This window comes from Anomalospiza imberbis, chromosome 5 (genome assembly GCF_031753505.1).
Source record: "Anomalospiza imberbis isolate Cuckoo-Finch-1a 21T00152 chromosome 5, ASM3175350v1, whole genome shotgun sequence".
Classification (NCBI taxonomy): Eukaryota; Metazoa; Chordata; class Aves; order Passeriformes; family Viduidae; genus Anomalospiza; species Anomalospiza imberbis.
In genome coordinates this window covers 7,649,743-7,671,735 of record NC_089685.1, presented here as the reverse complement: position 1 = coordinate 7,671,735, position 21,993 = coordinate 7,649,743, and the positions used below count along the sequence as shown (strand labels likewise).

At 40.6% G+C, this 21,993-nt stretch overlaps 1 long non-coding RNA gene across 2 annotated transcripts in view; it reads right to left on the bottom strand.

The window, feature by feature from the left end:
- LOC137473680 (uncharacterized) overlaps positions 1-20,657 on the bottom strand; it is a 38,669-nt gene extending 18,012 nt beyond the window's left edge. For both annotated transcript variants that reach the window (XR_010998928.1, XR_010998927.1), the window contains exons 1-3: positions 20,485-20,657; positions 19,309-19,764; positions 16,932-17,040 (exon numbers count right to left, since the gene is read on the bottom strand). This is a non-coding gene — a long non-coding RNA (uncharacterized lncRNA). The remainder of the gene's footprint in view (positions 1-16,931; positions 17,041-19,308; positions 19,765-20,484) is intronic.
- Positions 20,658-21,993: the final 1,336 nt, after the last annotated feature.

Here is a 21,993-nt window from a genome sequence, read left to right as displayed (position 1 = left end):
CATCTGTAGATGTTGATGAAGCTCTGAAGGGACTGGGCTCTGGAGGAGATCCTTGTGCCCCAGTACACAGCAGTGGTCCAAGAGGTTTCAGTTTGGTATGCCCTCAATGTTTAGGCAAAATTCTTTTGGCTGGTGAATGGACCAGCTGCATTCAGACCTTGAGCAACTGGATCTGAAAACTTTGTATAAGATTCAGCTGCTGGAAAGAAATTCTATGCCATAAGTGCAGATGTTTGAACTGATTACAAAACCTGAGCAAATAATTGTATTTTGTGAATGCAGTGCTCCACAAATGCAGAAGTGCTGTTTCTGGATGCAACCTGAGGTATCAGTGAATTCAGTGGAGTTCACCATAGAGTCTGTGATAGTCCTGGGATTTCTGCTCCCTATTCTTAATGCATGGCTGCTGTGAGATTCACAGCAGTGCCAACGTGGATGACATGAGCTGTGACAGGTGGGATGCTGCATAGGGATTCTTCCAGCAGTAATTAATCTCTGGATAAAACTGATAGCCAGGCATAGAAGGCTCAAAATGGATATGTGAGCAAAAAATTAGGGCAGAACCCCAGGCACTTCCCACTACCTGAGGTTTTTTCAATTTTTTCAATTAATGTGGAAGGTTTTCTGACCTGGAACTTGCAGAGCCAGGGTGGAGTACAGCCTTTTGGGGACAGCAGAGTCCTCACTCAAGAGAACTGCTCCAGTGAGTACTGTGGATATCCAAGCAAAGTATTCCAGGACTGAGGTATCCCCAGAGATAATGCATCCCCAAGGACAGAGAAATCACTAAGGTCCAACCTAAGGAATTTGATGGAGGGTGGAAAGCATTTATTTATTTGTTTCTGTACTTCTTTCCTGCCCATCATATAGCACATAATCAACCCCATGCAAAAAGAAAATCCTAATTAAATTGTTCTAAAAAGCCAATACTCAATTGTCTCTCTACATGTGGCATTATTCCAGTCACTGACAGTGGGAGGCAATCCCAACCTTCTGAAATCACAAAAGGCAGCTTTCTTCCACTGGTTCTTCTTCCCTCTGCTTCCTTCAATTATTAAAAGCAAATGGCCACCTTAGAGAACACCTGTGCTCTGCAGGTGCCTGGAGCTTCCCTGTGGTACTTGAGCTTTGAGGGCTGTAACATGCCTGCCAGCATGCTCTGAACAGATTGCCCCAGAGATGGACACAGGAGCACAGACTACTGCATGGGGTGAGGTCATTGAGGGAGTAGATGGAGGAAGAGGTCCTTGTCTTAGGGCCATAACAAGTTGTTGATCTAAGAATAAAATTCTAGTGAACTACACACCAGGCTTACTAAGAAAAGTTTGTAGATTCAGTATTAATCTCAGCTGGTAAGGAACACTAAGATCTATAATTATGTGTGGTAGGTTTGCTAAGAAAATGGTACCTCTGGGGGAAAAAATGTGGAATATTTGGAAAATTCAAAAGTTTTATCATAACTGGGAAGATTCTGTGTTTCTCTCTGTTATATTCACTGCTCTGCTGTTTGAGCTCAGATTTCCAAATCTCAGTGATTTCCAAAGTGGGCCTCTGTGTCATATTTGCAAATGTGTGTTTCATCTTAGCTTTCTAGAGAGTTTTGGTTATACCATGTCAGAGAGTAAAAGTTTGAGTGTCCAAGGGTTTCCAAGGGTTTCTTCTATATGATGGCCCTGTTTCGGGCTTTGCTTGGGATCAGGTATCATGTATGCGTCTGCTGTTTTGCAAGCCTTAACCACTGAAAACTTGTGATGGAGAAAGTCATACAGCAGAAATGGCATCAACCTTTTAGCTTGTGTTCAGGCAACTGAATTCAGCACCTCACCAGTGGAGCCCAGAAAGCACCACTCATCTTCTAGAAACTGTGCCAAAAATGAGCCCCAAACATAACAACTTCAGGGCCCATAAAAACTTGGCTCTCTGGTAAATGGTTGCATGCTGAAGATTAAATTTAGACTGAATTACTCCAATGAGTTGTTTAGGGAACAAATTTTTACATATATTTAAAACCTAAAAACTTGCTTCGATTTTGATGCACGTCCTCAAAGTTACTGCCTTTGGGGAGGGGAGTGGGGTGCTGTCTTGAGTTTGCCAAAGATCACTCAGGAAAAGACTGTCACAGCAGAGAACTGAACCCAAACAACCCATGCTTCAGCTATCAACAAGGTTACAGAACTTCCTGAGCATATCAAAATCCACAGTGAGATAAATAGTCCTTCTACCACTCCTTGGAAAAACCCCTTCTTATATATGAAATGTAGACCAGATAAGGGCAAACTGTGTGGCATTTTAGACAGCGACAAACCACCTCCCCTCTCTTTGGTAAGTGTGGCAAACTTTGACAATTTTCCAAAAAATGTGTTAACTTAATTTGAAAAAATTCTCAGTACAAGCATCCACATGTGAGCCAGAGAAAAGCCAGGGGAAATGTAATTTTGCTGTATATATAAATACAGGGAAATCCAAGTGCATTCAAGCTTGGCTTCAAACTATAGGCAACTATTTGTCTAATTTCAGCTCAAGGCTTGGCTTGTTACAGGAATTTTGCATGAATGGACACTGCTCATCAGAGTCACGAATGTGACTGAATTCAACCACTGCACCTGGAATTAACGTTCCAGTTCTTCACCTCCACTGAGAACTCAACCATAAATTCTCAATTAAGGTCTGACTGAGGCTCAGTGAAGCTTGAGTGGAGATTTTCTTATGTAAATAAGATAGCAGTCAACTCATTTAACAAAATTTCAACAGCAATTGAGCAGCAACCGGCTCATATTGCGTCTTTCACTTCATCTTGTGCTCAATTAAACAGACAAGGGCTTGGCTGCATTCCCCTTTATTTTCTCAAGTCCTTACTTGCCCAGTTTCATTTGAGGCCTGACAATTGTTTCTGATGGAAACTTGTGTCGGACTAATTGCATAGCTTTGTCTAGATCTTTATTGGACAGCTACTAGTTCTGAGTTTTATATTTGCACTGGGTAACGAAGGCTCAGATCCAAAGACATTATATTGCAAAAATAGGTAAATTCCTGTTTTAAGATGCTGTCATGATATTAACTCCCCACCACTGGGTGGTTGGTTAGATGGTTTTTAGAGATTTTTTGTGGTTAATTTTTGGATATTGGGTTGGGTTTTTTTGGGGGGGCAGGGGGTTTTGCTGTTTTGTTTTACTTTGGATGTTGTGGTTTCTGGGTCTTTTTTGTTAGGAACAAGGACATGTATTGTATTGTATCTCCAGGTGGATATTCCCATTTTCTGTAGAGTACTGAGTCAGATGTCTAGTTAGGGCAAACCATCACTGAACTACTGATGTAAATATATCTACAAGAGAATTTATGTCAATTACTATATCTTGTCTATTATAGAGATTTTCATGATAAACTCTAGTAGAATGTTCTGTAAAATCATGGAGTTACAGAATATTTTGGGTTGGAAGGGATCCTAAAGATCATCTCGTTCAACTCCTTTTGTCACGGGCAGGAACACTTTCCACTAGACCAGGTTGCTCCAAGCCTCATCCAACCTGGCCTTGAATAATTCCAGGGATAGGGCATCCACAGCTTCTCTGGGCAACCTGTTCCAGGGCCTCACCACCCTCATCTCATAGTAAATAATTTCTTCCTAATTTCTAATCTAAAACTTTCTTATTTTAGTTTAAAAACATTCCCCCTTGTCCTGTGACTATCTGACCATGTGAAAGGTGCCTCTCCAGCTTTTGAATAAGCATTCTTTAAGTACTGAAAGGCCAAAAGGAAGCAATTAAACTCTGCATGTTTGTGTCTGTTTGTGCTCACGTGTGTGTTTTCACTGCATAATATTTTGTACCTGTATAAAAAATACTTTCTTAAAGACATAAAAGTGACATTTGTGGTACAGAACTATATGTAGCACATTCTGGAACTCAAATTCATTACATAAGTTTAAAAACACCAAGGGGTGTTTGTACATTGCTTTATTCCAGTCTGGTTTTCATGTTAATGCTTAAATATAAAAAATAGAGCTGACCATCACTCTGGAGGAATTTAAGGACCTGTTTATGCTATTTCTTTAGATGTTCATATTGTAATCACACACAACTCTAGCAATATGCAAAACATTCAGGAAGTAAAAGAGTATTTATTAAATTATGGTCTCTTTTGAAAATTAATGACATTGTTTGAAGACTTCCCTACAAAAGAGAGTTCTCAGAAGGTTTGGAATGATTTTATGCATTCTTTCACCAAACTGATAACTAGTAACTCCTCCTCCTCCTGGTGAGACTGACCTCTAATCTATTGCTATCTCTCACAATTTTTGATATATCACAATTGCATCCAGCAATGCTAGATGAGGCATGTGAATTAAAATGTATCTTTTCTCTCACTACAGATGGATAATGAATTTAAATCATATTACATCAAGAATGAAAACATAATCTATAATTAGGTTTGGATGCCACCTCCTCTTATAAGAATATTTCATATTTTTTCACTTACTAATTGAAATGTTTTTAAATTTGACTGTTCAAGGTGACATTTTCTATGCTGGTATCTGCTTCTGGCTGCTTTTTGTAATTATAACCAAGTTTATTCAGCTGTTTCCAAGAATGTAACTGGGGATGAGGAAAAGTTGGTTTTATCCATAGTAAAGTTCTGCTAACCTTTGAGGAGATCCAGTGTCCTTACACTGTAGAACAGGAATTAGAGACTTGGCAAGGAAGGACACTGTTATATCAGCCTTTTTACTGTCCTCATGTTCACCTTGCTAAGGAATAATATTAGTCAGCAAATCCTTCTTGATGGTTCACATCCAGCTCCTCTCTATTTTGTCTATTCAGAGGAAGGGCTGGAAAGCAGAAGATGTTTTTTTCTATGCAATTTTGGAGAGCATGAATTCTGTCTCTCTACACCCACCATTACGGCTCCCCACACATATCAGGATCAGTGATGTGAATGCAAAGAGCAAGGAGAGTTGGAGTATGATAATATGATATATAAGGCAGGAAACTGAGCAGAGAAGAGCAGTTCCAGGGTCTCTATGAGGAAAAACTGCTGTCAAAAAAATTGGTGGAATTATAGCCTAGAGCTGACTGAGAAGGAGTACTGGGATATAACATAGGGATGATCTGAACTGGGAAACAATGAAATGGAAAGATCAGGACAATGTCAGTAAGCATGAAAACAGGAACAGGTGCACAATGAGAAATTATTCTGATCAACTGGGGCCTTCCTGTCAAAAATAGATCCAAAGAACTGGAATGTGGAACTCTGGAGGACAGACAAGAAACTGGGAATGAGTACCAAGGGGTCACGTGAAAGAGCTCTCAGATGCAGCAGCAGAGTGGAAAAGATTGGGTGCATGAAGAGCGAGGGGCAGGGTAAGGATAGTGAGAACAGAAGGGGAGAGAGGTAAGGAGTATTTGGTCAGGAAATCCATCAGAGGAAATGGAAGAACAGCTTAAGAAGACATACCTGACTTAGATGAAAGTTGCAGTGGTGCCAGTCATAACAATGTGGCTGGTGAGAGACAACAATTCACTCTGAGGACACAGAGAATTCATGTCTGAGAAAGAACTGTAGAACTGTCCATTCCTTGGTACCATTCAGCTTCTTCTGGTTCTGTGGTATCATCAGCTTCAGCGTGGGACAAGATAATGCTCTATGGAAGAGTCAAAGGTGTCCCTTTTGGGATGGACTTGCAGCAAATCAATGCTTCACCAAACTGTGGAGCAACTGTTGTTGGTAGTGATGGTGTAAGTAAATCTTTACACAAGGTACAGAAGATATTATTTATATTTCAAAAGCAGGACCCAGAAATTAGGGTTTTTCACAAATAAGACCCTCTTTTAAAATCCTCCTGCTTTTAAAGCACATTGAAAAAATACTTGATATTATCATAACTGCAATATTATCATAACTGCAGGCTAAAGACAAGCACTTAAATTCCATTAAGAATTGACTTCTGTTTGAAATATTGCCCTGCATATTTGGCTCTTCCAGGACTGCACCTTTGTAGCTAAAACTACACTTCTTCCAAAACTGGGTCATGGCTAAAGCAAATATTTTACTAGGAGACTTTATTAAATATATTAAAGTTTGCCACATAGGTAATAACTTAACAAATTTTTACAGCCTGGAAAGAAAATGACTTTTTAAATTTTATTTTTATTTTTTTAGGTCAGGGAAAGAAAATCTAAATAGCTATTACATTGAACCTGATGAACTTTTCCAGCATTATAGTACAGAAATATATTCTGTTGCCTAGGATCCAGTATCCTTAAAGGGGATGGACAAAAGTCTGCAACAATAAGATGTATATCAATTAATTCCTATGCTACTGTGAGTTCTAGAAGTTCTTCTTTGGTTACCCAAGGGAATATAATATGGGGGAGCAAAAGAGCTGGAGCATAGCAAGACCTCATCACTTTCTGAGTATTTGTGCTTCAGGGACTGTAGGAGAGGCAGAATAAATAATAAGAAGCCTTTAGGCATGCCAACTTCTATAAGTATGTCAGCATGTGCTAAGGGAGGCTATGTGTCTGTGCTGTCAGATATTTCATTCTCAGCTGACCCATGGGGAGATCATTCTGTTCCTAAATTTTACCTCCTGGAAAATCTTTCCTTAAAAGGAAAAATCAAACAGTGAAATCACTGCAGAGTTCCCAAGGCCTTCAGTCATGCCAATAACCTTAAAAAGAAAACAAAATTTCAAAAGCATTTTTTCCCTTATCTTCCTCAAGCCACTGTTTACTTCCTTACTGTAATCCATGTGGTATCTTTAATGGACACCAAGTGTCTTCCTGCAAGTGTTGTAACACATGGTCTTCAGACTATGCTTGAGTTTCCACCTCTCTTTAAATGAGCACTCCAATGATGCCATTGTTCTTACACAAAGGAATGAGAACAGTCTTCCATTCAGACTGATTTCAGAGTCAGCTCAATATTTTTGAAGATGTGGCCCTGTGTCTGTATTCAGTTTGCATGTCCAGGTTTGGGTAGCTGAGGAGAGGATACAGCTGCTGGAGAAACTGCTGGAAGCTTCTCTCATGTCTGACAGAGCCAGTGCCAGTGGTCTACAGGAGGGAACCACAGCTGGCCGAGGCCAAGAGCATTGGAGATGACAGCAACACCTCTGGGATAACTTATTTAAGAAGGAGAAAACAGTTACTGTACAGATATAATTGCAGCCAGACAAGAGAGGACTGAGAATATGTGAGAGGAACAACTCTGCGGACATGAAGGCCAGTGAAGAAGGAAAGGGAGGAGGTCGCCCAGGTGCTGGAGCTGAGATTCCCCTGCAGCCTGTGGGGAAGACCATGGCAAAGCAGGCTGGTCCTGAAGGACTGCACCCTGTGGAAAGGAAATGAGGCTGGAACAGTTCAGGAATAACTGTAGCCCATGGGGAAGGACTCACACTGAAGAAGTTCATGTAGAACTGTCTCCTGTGGGAAGGACCCCACGTTGGAGCAGGGCAAGGACTCTGCTCCTTGAGCAGTGGCAGAAACTGACCATAGCCTTAATTCCCCATCTCCATGTGCCACTGGAGGGAGGAGGTAGAGTCCAGAAATGATGGAGGTGTAGGGTAAGGGGGTTTTTAAGAATTTTTTTGCTTCTCTTTATCTTGCTCTGATTTTGGCTGGCAATAACTTCAATAAATATATCCAGGTCAAGTCTGTTTTGCCCATTGATGGTAATTAGTGAATGATCTCTGCCTGTCCTTATCTCAAAACATGAACCCTTTTTTTTTTCTCTCTTCTGTCCAGTTATGATGGGAAACTACAGAGAGGCTTTGGTGGGTACAAGGCATCCAGTCAGGGTCACCACAGAGTTGAGATGGGTGTTCATGGGCAGTGTTAGGTAAGTGTTTGAGCACTGAAGCACTAAAATCACCAGAGAGAGAGAGAACAGGAGATGGAGGGGCAACCTCATTGCCCTCTAATCTTCCTGAGGAGGGAAAGTGGGGAGGGAGATGCTGATCTCTTCCTTGTGGTATCCAGTGATAGGACATACGAAAATGATTCAAAGATGTGTCTGTGGAGGTTTCAACTTAACATTAGGAAACATTTCCTTACAGAGCGGCCCGTCAAACACTGAATAGCTTTCCTAGAGAGGTCTTTTATGTACCATGCCCGTCAGTGTTTAAGGAGCATTTGGACAGTGCACTTAAAAATATGCTTTAACTTTGGGACAACCCTGAAGTGATGAAGCAGTTGGACTAGATGATTGTTCTAAGTCACTTCCAGTTGGAACTTTTCCATTCAATTCTATTCTGCCCTAAAGAGTCATGGTCACACCAACATCATTTACTTTTTTTTTTTTTTAATCAGTCCCTGTATTTATCTCTGCAGGGAGTATGGTGTATATTTGCAGAAAGGCTTTTCATGAGGTAAGTGACAGGACAGTCAGAGCCAGCCCAATACCTGGCAGTATTTAAGTATTTTATTGTGAATGGGGTGTTTAGCTGCTCCAGACTGTCAATATATCCACAGAATCTCAGTGTACATATAGGCTCTATGCATTCTGGGTTTTGTGTGTTTATAGAACACAGATTAGAAATTCTGAAGATTTAGAGTTTAGCTGCCTATTGTTGCACTTATATCCTTGTGTTCTTTTCCTGATTTAACCAAGCTACCTTGCTGAAAACTGCAAAATTTCTGGCAGAGTGATTTTACTTTAGCAGTGTACTGGCTAAGTCTACACTCATATTTCTGATTAGCACATACATTATCTATTACTACCTCCAAGAGCAGGAACTACATCTTCCTTTCTGTGTCATTCCATGACAGCTTCCCCAGAGCCATCCCTGATGTATGGCAGGAAATGTATTGCTGAAACACACTCAGATTCTTCAGACCATAAAAAGAGAGCCCATTGGCCCACAAGTCCAGTTCTCTTTACAAGAGGATTTTCACAAATGCATTTTTGGATACTGGTCCAATCCTGGAAAAAGAGAAGATAAAACCACTGGGAAGTGAAACTGTGCTGGACAGTGAGCAATGGGTTTTGTACCCAGATGTTCAGCTGATCCTTCTGGGTCCTGTTCTGCTTTATGAATGCTCTTAAGGGCTGATGATGCCAGGTTGAGAAATGCCCATTAAACAGTTCAGATCCTTATGATCTGGAACTGTTATGAATCCTTATGAACAGGATCTTTCAGATCCAGTTTCAAATTTCCATTTGATTACTTGTTTGATTAATGCTAAATAACAGACGTGCCTAAACAAACCAACCCCAAATAAAATTAAAAATTCAGCAAGCAAAACATCAACACTATCACTCTGACAAGGTATGCTGCTTATGGGACTTTATCAGTGGACCATGCACAGGATGCTGATGCACTTGCCAAAAGAAGTCAAAGTTACAAACAGACATCAACCTCTGACTTAGATAAAAATTTGTTTGATTATTTTTTGTCTTATGTGATGGGTTAAGCACCATTTTTAAAAGTATAAAGAGGTGTGGAGTTGCAGCAGACTAGCCTGGACTGCAAATCCTGAGCTTAAGATAAAGCCAACTAAGACTAAACTGTGACACATGGATAAAAAGAACACGTTGTTATTAATGCTTATCACTCTTTAGGTCCATACACTTCAATGACAGTTTCAAAAGGATGAACTGATAAAGGATTTCCTGGTAGTTTGACACAGTGTGTGGTGGTTCCAGTAAGCCTCTTGCTGAACAAAGAGCACCAGGGAAATTCTGAAGTCTGAATGGATGACTGACAGTGCTGAGCCTGAGAGGGAAGCACTTTATCCAAGCTTTTGTCATTTTTCTGAACTAACTGCACCAATGCTTAAGCTGCCATCTAAGTGATTGCCTTGTTAGTCAGAGCATGAAGCAAAGCCCTACTTGTTTTCAAAGTTTATGATGCTTTCTTCTGTCGTCTTAGGATGCCCAGAAACCAGATTTCAGAACTATTGAAATTGGAGCAAAGACAGCTCTGCTATTTGGACTGGATTCAATACATCTGAGATCTGGAGATTCTCTATCCCGTTGCCCATTCCCACCACTCCCCAAAAGTGTGAAGGGGTTCAGAATCAAAAAAATAAAACACATACCAGCTACAAATCATGCAAACATGATTTTCCTTCTTGCACTGAATAAAGCAGAAATCTGTGACACTTGAAGTCCAGAGAGCGATGCAGCAGATCAGGCCTTTCTCTGGTTTTACCAAGTCTCACATAAACTAAAGATCCATTTTCTCTGGCATTCTCTCCTGAGCTCATGTCTTCCTTTCCCTGCAGCTGGAATCTCCCTACAGAAATCAACACGCAGCACTAAGTGCTTATCCAGTTATGATTTGGGAGACAAAAAGATAACTTGACATGAAAAATTTCCAGCTGCCTCAGGGGAGCTGAAGGAGGATAGGAATGTTCCCTCCACAGGAGGCTTAGACATCCTGGCAGAAGACAGAAAGGAAGGATAATTAAAATAGTTTCTCTGCAGATTCACTGAATCATGACAATTCATAACTAGAGACACTGTAGGAGGGACAAGAAGATTTACTGGATCAAGGAGCTTCTTATAAAGGAGGAACAAATTAAGAATATTTAGCATGAAAATTAACACTGGAAGCTAAGTTTAATACTGACCCAGATAAAGATAGAAAGCTACTCCCTGACTAAAATAAAATAATTATCAGCAGAGGAAGACTCTTTCATTCTAGCCATCTAGATTTAGTTAAGGAGTAATGATATTTGGAGAGCAAGCAGGAGGAGCAGAACCAGGGCTGAATCAGGCACAAATGCATTAAATAGGGAGAGAAATGAAGGTCACACATTATTACCAGAGAAAGACACAAAAACAGCATGGCCAGACCAAGAGAAGCCCTTTAAGGTGCAGCAAGCACCACATGTGAGGCTGATGTACTGGCTTGGACTCAAAGCCACAGTAGTGATGCAGTCAGATAACTTTCAGACTGTGTTTGCCAGCTCAACAGCAGCAAAAACAATTCATGAGCTGACAAAACACTTTCATGGTGCCCTTTTCTTCTGCAGGACTGTTGTGAAGCCTCGCTCTCACTAGAGCTCTTGGGTCACAGCTCATTGCAGTGCAATCACAAGCGTTGCCATGAAGAATGAAGAATGTGAGAAACCAACCCTGAGAGACAATTGCTGATTTTCCTCAGCATACCCTCTCACACTACCACAGCTGTATGTTTGCAAAACTTGCCAAAACAGAGCATTCCCACAACCCTGGAGTGTTAAACATACAGGAGTGCTTGGCAACTGTCTTTAGGAGGTTGTTAGGGCCTTGTACATTCCCTTGCTGCCATAACCAGTGCTGTGTCCTTGACGGATCCCCTGGCACCTGTCTTTTCATTGTACTGTAGGTACGGATGTTATCATGGCAATACAATGAAATAAAGCCGACTTGCTCTTACTTAATGGTGATTCTCATCAGCAGTCTGTACTGCCTTTTTGGACAAATTATCTCAGAAAAAGTGCTTCTGCCCAAGAACCATGGAAAATACATCCTTTGAAGCTGACAGAAGATAATCATCTCCAATAAGGGGTGAATTTGAAAACAGCACAGATAGGAATCAACTTATTCTTTAATGCTCTAAGCAAATTTCATTCATTACAATCAATTCTGTCTCTATTATCTAGAACTTTGAGCAAGCTAAATGCTGTCTTTACTCTGTCTTCAAAGGTATTGGATGAGCTGTCTGGCAGTCATGTCCACTATTTGTTTTCTCATGCCTAAGACTTTCAGTCCCACCTGTTAGGACACTGTCTGTCAAAAAAAATTTCAAGTAATCACTGCTTCATACCAGTGGTCAAAGGATCAAATGTTCTAAGCCTTTGAGCATCTAAGTTTTGCTTGGTGTGCAAATTCTCAATACATCCTTCATGGTTTTTCTATCATAAGTTATCAAGCAGCTTCAGCTGGGTCAGATGTGAGTTTTTCTGTCGTAAGTTATCAAGCAGCTTCAGCTGGGTCAGATGTTAGTCATGTGGAGGTCACTGTGACCTGAAACACCTCCCACCACACTTTAAGAAAACAAAGTAAATGCTCAGTTTTCTCAGCATCTTCTGAGCTCTCCACTACCACCAGCTAAACTACTATTTCAAAACTAGCTTAAGTAAAAACTACATGGTTCTGCAGTGATGAAATGCCCTCTGTCATTTCCTATTAAAAATGCATGACCCCCTTTCTTCATTGCATATAGCTTTAGCATATACTAGATGTTATTTCCACTCTAATAACACCCAAGGGGTTGAACATATTTATATGTACATATACGTGTTTCCAGCAGCTCTGAATTTTCTTGAAGACTTTCCTCTTTAAGCAAGTCTCTGGTAATTCAGCTGTGAAATTAAAGAAACACGGGACACTGTAGTGAGTTCTATTTTCTTATTCCCCCTGTGAAGAAATCTTAATAATATTCAGTTTATGGCTGTCTATATTAAAGAGGAAATGCAAAATGCTACAGCTTCAGATAAAAAGACAAACTTCTGTAGCTGGTGGCTGGAACAGTTGATTTTCTCTCTTGAATTAATCCAGAGAAATACCCGCAGTATGTCAGTGAAATGCTCTCACTCTTCTTAGTAAATAGCAGGAATCTGATAGTGCTGCCTCTACTTGTGGTGGCTCTGCTTTCCTTAATTTTGGTACTAAAGCATTATGGAGTATCCTAAGAAATACTCCCAGATTCATCCCACCTAGTTTTAAGGCATATAATTAGGAACCTACTTGCCTTAGATACTCTGTCTAGTAGTGAAGGTGAAAAGTTAAGCAACCCTACAGAGTAGGTCACCCCTCCAAAAAAATCTGCACAAAGGCTGGACCTATCCTACCCTGTCTGGGTTTCTAATGGAAATGTCACATTAGCTAGAAACCTAAAAGGAAAAAAAAATTGTCTGTTTCCATTTATGTGAATTGTGAATATTGGCTGACCATCATTTGCTGGGCTTCACTGATGTGATCACAGTTTGATTGATCTTGATGCTCAAAAGTACACGGTATATTAATTGTTTGAAAAATACAGATCCCTTTCTAGCTAAAACAACATGGGTCAGCCAAAAGAAAACTAGGGAGTGTTACAGCACAAAGTTGAGTGGTTTATATTAGCTGTTAACCTGCTCCTGGGCTGTCCAAACACAGGCAGTTTTATGCAACGGCTGGAGTGAGTGCAGGTTGAGTAGGACTGGTGGGACAGCTTCTACCAGGCTCCTGCTGTTTCACTCTTAGCCTATATTCTTCTCATTATTTTTTTTCCTTGCAGTGAAGTACTTGCAAGCACTAAGTGACCCAAGTTCTAGCTTTAAGCAATGGAGAAAGAAAGACCCACTCATCTATGGGTTATCTGATCTTTCCTGGCTACTTCTTTTCAGAAGGGAGATAAATATCTCTCTGTGGAGATAAACCTCTTCTTCCTCAGTCTTTGGACTACAGAGCTAACTTTGAGGTAAAACAGAAATTTTTATCACTCTGGGAGTGCTTCTTCTAACCTAAGGGCGAGATGTAGCTCATAGATGAAGACACTGAAATTTTGATGTCCACTACACAGCCATTCCTCCCACAATTCCTCTGCTGCACCTTCCAGCTCTTTGCAAGCTTTCAATACACTTATGCAGCTGCTATTGAATGAACAAATTTAAGCAACTTACCTACACCCTTGTACTCATTTTGACTGGGGTAGAGCTAATTTTCTTCACAGTGCCCAGCATGAGGCTATATTTTGGATGTGTTGAAATATGGAAAGTTGGATATGTTTATGTGTTGGAAACAGTGTTGATAATATAGAGATGTTTTTTTTTATTGCTGAGCAGGGCTTACACAGAGCCAAGGCCTTTTCTGCTTGTCATACTGCTATGCTGGTTGGGGAGCTGAGGGTGCATGGGAGGCTGGGAGGAAACACAGCTGCACAGCTGGGGCACATGACCCAAACTGACCAAAGGGATTTTCCAGATTATATATCACCATTAGTATACAAAGCAGAGGGAAGAAGAAAGAAATGAGGGAAATTTGGAGTTATGGTGTTTGTCTTCCTAAATCACCTGGAGATGGCTGGACATCTGCCTGCCCATAGAAAGTGGTGAATGAATTCCTTATTTTGCTCTTATTGTGGGCTGCTTTTCCTTCCTATATTAAGCTGTCTTTATCTCAACCCATGAATCTTCTCTCTTTTTGCCTTCTGATTCTCTCCCCGATGCTGCTGGTGGGGGAGGGAGGGAGTGGTTTTGTGGTGCTGAGTTGTTGGCTGAGTTGTTGGCTGTCATGGCTTGGACCATGACGACTCTTAATAATTCAAGCACCAAATGCAATTCATATTGCTTCAAAAGAAGCATCTAAGATGATTCAGGTGAGTTACTCATCTGAACTGCCTACTATTTGCAACTGACTCTAAAGTATAACTCACTCATACTTAGATATTTATCTCTTTAATATCAAAATAAGTGAGGTAAATCCCACTTTCTGGTCTTGAGCCTGTGTTATTCCATCTTAAGACACTGCTGTTATTGTTCACTTGTATAACTTGTCAGCAAAAAAGAATAAAGTTGTGCCCTGCTATTATTATACATCTGACTTACCAGCTACCCTGACTTTGCTGCATTGCCACTGTTCCTGATTGAACTTATCTAACACAGACAGAACTTGAGAGTTTCTCAGTCGTTTGGTACCTTTCACTTGCATTGAGAGGGAAAAGTACTTTAAAATTTGCTCAATATCAATCAGTCACTAAGGAGGCAGCAAGCAAAGTGGTGACACCATTGAATTTATGCAGAAAACATTGAAGGTTAGAAAGAGGATGCTTGTTCAACTAGTTCCCTAGTTAAGGCAATAATGTACAATAATGAATTTGTAGGACTATCTCGCTCATGTGGAGTCTACAGCAGTTTGGGGCAGGTCTCATTCCCTTACACTCTGTACAGCAATGCATCTTGAAACTAATGGAGTGCTATGTCTTTATGGGACTTGTCATGGACAATAAGGCTAATTGCAAAAGGGAGTATTAATGTAATGACTTTACCTTCATGTCAATAAACTATGAAGGAGAATTAGAAAACTTAATGGGATTGCTTTATTCAGCAAACTTTCTTACTTTTTTACTCTAATATCTAATGAATTTCTGAGGGGTGCTGCCTAACACATTTGATTTAGAAGATTTTTTATATACTAAAAATCTATGCATTTTTCTTCCATCAGAAGTTCAAGGAAGCTCTCCTCACTAATCAGAACTTAAATTCTTTGATCAGATGAGAATGTTTTTATGGTGCTGCAGTCAAAACAATGCCAATGCTGGAACTAAAGTATATAGTTTATTCAAATAAGCCTGAATTATCTACTATATCCCACCAAATTAGCAAACAAAATGTTTTGGTCTGTGATACATGAGAGACACAACTGGACTGTTGTACATGGAACTGGTTATTAATTAATAATGGAGGTATCAGCTCCTGATCCCTTATTTCTCTTTCGGGAAAATGCAAGGGAATTTTTCTGAAGTCCTTCTGTACTACACAGTCTATCCAGCTGGCACTCATATTCACCAGCAGTAAAGCAGTGAATACCAGATCATATTATAGCCTTTATCAAGAGGGCAGGTTTTTGATCAAAAATACTCTAATAAACAGAAATGTCCATTGCCATTTCTGTCAGTTATTTAAAGAAATGAGAATTAGTAACTTTGGCTATTACTGGGGAGACGTGGCACTGGCCCTACTTATTCAGCCTCTTGGGAGAGAATTAGACAGTAAAGCAATATCTTCACCAAAAACCTTAAAAAATCAATTCTGAAAATAAAACTATCATTTCATTGATATGGAAACTGCAAGCAAAGTACTTGAGAGAGAGAAAACATAAAACTATCAGCAACATTTTATCTGCTCAAACAGTAAAAGCAGTAGCAAAGAGTGGCTGTGGTTTGAAGGACAACTTTATAGATTTTCTAAGGTCCATTGCCCCCAAGAAATGGCAGAAATTGAAGAATAAAACAAATAAAGAAAAAATGTTTAAAAAGGCAGTTATGATTATTAAAATAATGAAGAAAACTATCTGCACAAAGCAGTGTCATTTTTGGCTATTCGCATTTCAATAGATGACAAATAAAAGATGTGATGGATAGTAAAGAGAGGAATGTGGATGTGTCATACAGTTTTAAGGCAATTTTTATATTGAGAAGAAGAAAGTGATTTATTAGTCAAGTAATTAATCTGTGCAAGTCATTGTCACAAGGTAAAATGGAGCTAAGATTTACAGAAGGATTTGGAAAATCTCAGGTATTTCTGTGAATAATAAAACTTCCATCTTTTCATCAGAGAGACTGTATAATGTACAAAACCTCTCATATCACTGATGCTGTCCATGCTGGGCACATCAGATTAGATCTGATTTTCTATCTTCATATGGATGTTCCATTGGGCCTTTATGCCATCTGACTCATAGTACAGCAGAAAGTCATGGAGCAGATCAAATGGGACAACCAGCATGGACTTATGAAAAGCAGGCATTGCTTGACTAACCTGATCTCCTTCTATGACAGGGTGAGCCACTTGGAGGATGAGGGAAGACAGTGGACGTTGTTTACCTAGGCCTTAGTAAAGCCTTACACTCCATTTCCCACAGCATTCTCCTGGAGAAACTGGCTTTCCATAGTGTGAATGAGTGCACTGTTTTCTGGGTAAAAAAACAGATTTGGGGCCAGGCCTCTTTTGTATCTTCATCGATGATCTGGTTGAGGGGATCAAGTATTCCCTTGGTGAGTTTGTACACGAAAAGATAGGTGGGAGTTTTGATCTGCTGGATGATAGGAAGATAGATCTGGAAACGCTGGCTTAAAAGACAGAGGCAATTTTTATGAGGTGCAATAAGGCAAGCAAACACAACCAGCCCCATGCAGAGCTACAGGCTGGGGACACACTGGCTGGAAACTTCTGGGTAGAGAATGACCTTGAGGGTGTTCATTGACAGAGACTGAATATAAGACAGCAATGTGCTCAATTTACCTCAAATTGGGCCAAAAATGTTTAGCTGGATACTAGGAATCATTTTTTCACTGCAAGGGCTGTCAAGCACTGGAACAGGCTGCCCAGAGCAGTGGTGGAGTCACCATCCCTGGAGGGAATTAAAAGACATGCAGTTGTGGCACTTGGGGACATAGTTTAATGGTGGTCTTAGCAGTGCTGGGTTCATGGTCTGACTACATGATTTTATTTGTCATTGTTACCATGAATTAACCTGAGTTAATATACTCCTGCCATGCTCTGTTTTATCACTGGGATCATTCTGATGGCATCTAGCCTATTCTTCTTTTTCAATTCATTGAGTTTTAAGTTGCCAAGAGTTTTCAACTTTCCTATAAATCAGTGTTCATCTGTAACTAAAGACATAAATATCTATAGATTTCTGAATAACACTGTATTAGGATTTACAACATATGATGTACAACGTGTCTTCTTCCCCCTCCATAGCATTTTTGTTCCCTGATATTTCTTGCTCCTATCTATTGATTGTCTTAAAAATTAATTATTGAAAACTGAATTTAAATTCTTTTCCTGTGGTCCTGAAGCTCTGTGTTAGAGAAACACATGTCTCCAGTGTAGTAGAGAGAGGGACTCCTGGAGGTGGTCTGGGGAACCCTGGCAATTCCTGATTGAGATTAACCCAAGACTGTTCTCTTCCTTCCTTCTCAAAGGATATCCAGCCCCAAAACACTTAGGACCCTCTGTGCCATTGCTTCCTACCTTGAGTAAGAGTCGTGAGTCATTTCCCTGCTCTTTCAAGGGTTAAAAAAGATTCTTCTGCTCTACAAATAATTCAGGCCAGGTTTATTTTTTTTTCCTTCTTGGTCTACACAGATGAAGGTCATAGATGTGAAACCGTTTTCTCTGTCTGCTATTATTTTGCCCATACTTCCTATATCTGTGCAAAATTTAATGGAGTGTTTCAAGTCTAGAAAGATATAAAATCACAGTTTCAAACTGCACATGACAAATTTGAGTTGAAATAACCAAAGCTTTCTCAAGTCTATAGGCAAACTGGGTGCTACAATGGAAAGTTTTGAATAAGCTTAATAAAAGCTGATGCCTGCAGCCCTGCCTAGAATAAGCACATAGAAAAGCTGCATTGAAAAAACCAGCATGTTAATAACCATGAAATTCTCTTTAGCCTTTAAAAGAACAAATCTCCATCTCTTAGTATGAAACCCACTGTTGGAAAAAATTCCCATAACTTTCTCCTTAGGAGGGTGACACGTAGGAAGATATGGATGGAGGGAACAATAATGAGGAGACTACAAAATGAGGGTCTGAATGCAGATCTGCAGGGGAACACAAACAAACTGTGAGGTTATTTCAGTTTTCAAAAGTCAATTAGCAGTTGATGGAGAGATAAATTTAAACATGCATAAATCTATTATTTCTTTGGTTGATAAAAGAAGATTATACATATGAAATTCTTAAAATTACAGGGGAATAGAAAGAGAATAAGAGCAAAGTTTCTTTCCAACTTCATTTACACAGAACTGATTTCTCTATTCATGCTCTTCTGGTGCTTTTATCTAATGCAGTTAACAGTATTTACATAATTGTTGTTCTTTTTGACTAGAAGGGACTCTTATAATAAGAGTGTAGAAAGCTGCTTTCATTCTTCTGCTAAGCTTTTAAAATTTTTCTGGTTTTCTTTCACTATGTTAGCTGTAAATATTTCCTTGTCGCTATCCATTATTACTTCAAGCAATATTTTTGAGGGTTTTTTTTAACCAGACTTTTGAAGCAGCAAGGTTAAACATCAAAGTTTGCATAGTATATACTACCATGTCATGCTCACTGCTATACAGGGAACTACCAAGGGCCAATCATGAAGCCAACTCACATGTATTCAATACAAAAGATTTTGCCTTTATGTGAGCACTGTCCATTTTGTAATAGAAAATTACAAGGTCTCAGTAGAATTTTTCTTCATAGATAAGTACAAACATACACATTATACATTGTCCATGTATCTCCCAAACTGGTTTCCTGCAGTTTAGACACCATCTTGCAAACAGATTTAACTTTGTGTCTTTGAAACATGCTTCCTCCTGGGTTTGTTAGAAAACAGAATTATCAACATTCAAGATCATGTAGCATTGAGTTTCATTAGAGCCATTAGAATGGTTCTAATAGAAATGGTGTCTTTCTGTCTTATAATGACAATTTTATCCTTCTCAAACAGAAACTCCCATCTAATTTTAACTTTTCAATTGAAAGGTCCACTAGGTTGCTGTGTGACTGTTGTAATAAATCTCAACAGTAATAATTTTCAGTTCTTCCTCTCTTCCTCCTTTGCTGCATTACTCTTTGCACAGGTCATTTTTTTCCTCTTTTATTTCATTGTTTTTACCTTGTCAGATATATCTGTGGTATCATAAATTTGAGCTGGAGCGATATTTTGCTTCTGCCAGTTTGGTTGTTGGTTCAGTGTACTCCTGGCTGCCCAAGAAAACTGGACCCAGATTTCCAGCTCAGGTCTCCCCAGTTCTGAATGGAGAGAAGGATTGTGTTACAAGGCTTTCTCCTGCTTATACTGATTCTTTTGAAATTTGTGAGGTTTCTCCTACAACCTGTCAATGTGTTTCATGGTTGTTTGTGAGTAATAAAAATATATTTTTCTATAAACCTGCAACCCAACTATTTCTTCCCTATCCTGCATTAGGAGACCTGACTGGTTTTGCCTAAGAACGGTATCTGTATCCCAGTCATGAAGTATGAGCATTTTTGTCAATTCTCACTTCCAGTTCCATAGCATCACCTGGATTCCTGCCCTTCAGCTCTTCAGGCACTTTCCAATCAATGCCACCTGCAAAATTGCAAAGATCATAATAGCTCATTAAGGACAATACTGAATAGCAGCAGACTCAAAATTGGTCCTTAAGGGACAGCATTAAATTAATCCTTCATTTTCAACACTGCATCATTACACATCATTTTCAAAGCATGTTTTCCTATGCTATGCACTAAATTACTTTCTTATATTTTTCCTTCCTCTGTTTTTATTAATTATTGTGGAAGACTATCAAATAGTTTGCTCTTGAAGCTAAGGTATGTAATGTAGGACATTCTCCATACCCTTTCACTCTAAAACAGATGAACTTAGGTGTAATTTGGTATTATTTATAAATATTCTGTTTATGGCTGTTACTTTGTTATTTTGTTTATGACTTTCAGGTGAATGTAATTATTTGTTTAACTTTTCTTCCCACAAACTGATTTCCACAAACTTTGAACTCAACTGGTTGTAAAGCTCCTTGCAAAGATTTGCAAGTAGTGCCATGATTACTCTGTTTCCCTTTATAATCACTGTTTATCTGAGCACTTCAACACTACCATACTTTTTATTTTCCCACGTGGAGAGCTGAAAGCACAAAGAACAAAGAACATGTCATCAATATGACTGGACGCTACTCTAGATGTTTCTACAGAGAACTTCTCCTAGGCTACTGCCAGAAGAAAGAGGGGCTTTTAATGAATTGATTCCTCTTCACCCAAGAAACAAACTCTGGGACTTCCAGTAGTCTACCTGAGATCATCTAGGCCTGGGAACATTTACCTCTGGCACAGGCTTTTCCATGAGGTTGGCAGTGGAGGAAGCTAAGAGATGATTCTCCAAACTCTAAGACTAGATTTCTCTTAACGGTAATATTACCATCCCAGAGAATATTCTCTTTCTCTTTTTATTTAATTCCCCTCCCTCCAATCTATTCTCTGCATACCGGTACCTCGGGCAGCTTCTGGGGACTAAGGACTCCACAAGGTCATATCACATGCCCCGAGTACAGGGCCAGCACGCTGGCAGGTCACCAGCAGGACTGGCAGCCTTGTAACATAGACAGAGATCCAGGCCTGGCTACAGGTGGGTCACGGTGCCCACTCTACCACTAAGAGGCTTTGCTCTGTCCTCAGAAAGGAGGGGCAAGGCCAGACAGTTTCTCCACCCGTGTGTTTTTGGGGACCCCCTTCTGGCTGCACAGAACTCCTCTTTCCCTCCTGGGAAATCTAAGCTACACTGCTCTGCGGCTTTGGATTTTTCTCTGCCCCGGTCCCGGGCAGCTGGGGCCCCGGCTAGGCACGCTGCTTTTTGGTGAGACCGGGGCTGCTGCGTGTGCGGAGCTCTAGGGCTGAGCCTCCACGTGGGCTTGCCGCCTTCGTAGCCACACGCTGAGAGGAGATGAAGGGAGAGAGAAGGCACGCCTTGTCCCACGTGGCTGAGAACTGTTTATTTCCTGCGTGGCTGCAGCGGTGGTCGGAGCGCCTGTTCCCAGGTTGCGTGCGCGGACAAAATGGCGACGGGACAAAGAGAGCATGGGGTTAAATAGGGGGCGGGTGAACAGGGGTGGAAAGCCCCCTCGCCCAATAGGGACAGACAACAAGGGAGTGACACAGAACATAACAACCTATGGGAACATCACAGAGGTGGGTACAGCGTTCTGGGACAAATGGGAATGCAGAGGTGGGGTGACTGACACAGAACTTTCTTTGGGGATGAAGGGGAGTGGTTACAAGATTGACAGGTGAAAGCTCCTGTAGCAGACCGCTTGGAGCAAGCCATTTTGAGGGGAAAATAGGGGTACATAAAACCGAACTAACTAACATTTATTAAAACCCCTAACTGAACCAACCCGGCATACAACACTGCTCAATTTCTAAATGGGGCCTAAAGCACAATCTCACTTGCTCGCTTACACCAGCTAAGGGGAAAACAGGGGAGGGAAACACAGTCCCAGAAGAGGGGGCAAGGTCTGTGCTGCCCATGTGCTGGAGAGACATCAGTACTGCTGAATGGGACAGGAAAGCCCCAGACCTGACCCTGTGCTGTGGGGAGTACAGGGGCCTGGACACTCTGAGGCGCTTCAGGGGTGGCACAGGGACAAAGGCTGTGACTCACCCTGAGTACAGGGGGTCACGCTGGCCAGAGGCCAGCAGCAGGCAGAAAGCAGCTGCCATGGCTGGGGAAAAGCCCTGGCCTACTTACAGTGTGGGCTGGGGGCCATTTCCTCCCTCCCCTGTGTAGAGAAAGGGGCTCTCAGCC